The 1930-nt window shown below is 50.6% G+C and overlaps 1 pseudogene; it reads right to left on the minus strand.

The window, feature by feature from the left end:
* Nucleotides 1–659: 659 nt before the first annotated feature.
* Nucleotides 660–1930, minus strand: part of LOC129321626 (uncharacterized) — a 2252-nt pseudogene continuing 981 nt past the window's right edge.

Here is a 1930-nt window from a genome sequence, read left to right on the forward strand (position 1 = left end):
GTATCGTGAGGGAAGGGTGAAAAGAATCCCCATCGAGGAGTAAAATAGAACATGAAACCGTAAGCTTCCAAGCAGTGGGAGGAGCCTGGGGCTCTGATCGCGTGCCTGTTGAAGAATGAGCTGGTGACTCATAGGCAGTGGCTTGGTTAAGGGAACCCACCAGAGCCGTAGCGAAAGCAAGTCTTCATAGGGCAATTGTCACTGCTTATGGACCCAAACCTGGGTGATCTATCCATGACCAGGGTGAAGCTTGGGTGAAACTAATTGGAGGTCCGAACCAACTGATGTTAAAGAATCAGCTGATGAGTTGTGGTTAGGGGTGAAATGCCACTCGAACCCAGAGCTAGCTGGTTCTCCCCGAAATGCATTGAGGCGCAGCAATTGACTGGACATCTAGGGGTAAAGCACTGTTTCGGTGCAGGCCGCGAGAGCGGTACTAAATTGAGGCAAACTCTGAATACTAGATATGACCTCAAAATAATAGGGGTCAAGGTCGGCCAGTGAGATGATGGGGGATAAGCTTCATCATCGAGAGGGAAATAGCCTAGATTACTAGCTAAGGCCCCTAAATAACCACTCAGTGGTAAAGGAGGTAGGAGTGCAGAGACAGCCAGGAGGTTTGCCTAGAAGCAGCCACCCTTGAAAGAGTGCGTAATAGCTCACTGATCGAGCGCTCTTGCGCTAAAGATGAATGGGGCTAAGCGATCTGCTAAAGCTGTGGGATGTAAAAATGCATCGGTAGGGGAGCGTTCTGCCTTAGAGGGAGGACCCACGCAAGCAGTGGTGGATGAATCGGAAGCGAGAATGTCGGCTTGAGTAACGTAAACATTAGTGAGAATCCAATGCCTCGAAAACCTAAGGGTTCCTCCACAAGGTTCGTCCATGGAGGGTGAGTCAGTGCCTAAGATTAGGCCAAAAGGTGTAGTCAATGGACAACAGGTGAATATTCTTGTACTACCCTTTGTTAGTCCCGAGGGACGGAGGAGGCTAGGTTAGCCGAAAGATGGTTATCGATTCAAGGATGCAAGGTGCCCCTACTTTTTCAGGGTAAGAATGGGTAGAGAAAATGCCTCGAGCCAATGTTCGAGTACCAGGCGCTACGGCACTGAAGTAACCTATGCCATACTCCCAGGAAAAGCTCGAACGACCTTCAATAAAAGGGTACCTGTACCCGAAACCGACACAGGTGGGTAGGTAGAGAATACCTAGGGCTGCGAGATAACTCTCTATAAGGAACTTGACAAAATAGCCCCATAACTTCGGGAGAAGGGGTGCCTCCTCATAAAGGGGGTCGTAGTGACCAGGCCCGGGTGACTGTTTACCAAAAACACAGGTCTCTGCAAAGTTGTAAGACCATATATGGGGACTGACGCCTGCCCAGTGCCGGAAGGTCAAGGAAGTTGGTGACCTAATGACAGGTGAGCCGGCGATCGAAGCCCTGGTGAACGGCGGCCGTAACTATAACGGTCCTAAGGTAGTGAAATTCCTTGTCGGGTAAGTTCCGACCCATACGAAAGGCGTAACAATCTGGGCACTGTCTCAGAGAGAGGCTCGGTGAAATAGACATGTCTGTGAAGATGCAAACTACCTGCACCTGGATAGAAAGACCCTATAAAGCTTTACTGTTCCCTGGGATTAGCTTTGGGCCTTTCCTGTGCAGCTTAGGTGGAGGGCAAAGAAGGCCTCCTTCTGGGAGGGCTCGAGCCATCAGTGAGATACTACTCTGAAAGAGCTAGAATTCTAACCTTGTGCCAGGACCTACGGGCCAAGGGACAGTCTCAGGTAGACAGTTTCTATGGGGCATAGGCCTCCCAAAAGGTAACGGAGGCGTGTAAAGGTTTCCTCGGGCCAGACAGAGATTGGCCCTCGAGTGCAAAGGTAGAAGGGAGCTTGACTGCAAGACCTACTCGTCGAGCAGGGACGAAAGTCG

The sequence above is a fragment of the Prosopis cineraria genome, unplaced genomic scaffold, assembly GCF_029017545.1.
Source record: "Prosopis cineraria cultivar Desert tree isolate PC_DT_omini unplaced genomic scaffold, ASM2901754v1 PC1, whole genome shotgun sequence".
In the NCBI taxonomy this organism is placed as follows: domain Eukaryota; kingdom Viridiplantae; phylum Streptophyta; class Magnoliopsida; order Fabales; family Fabaceae; genus Prosopis; species Prosopis cineraria.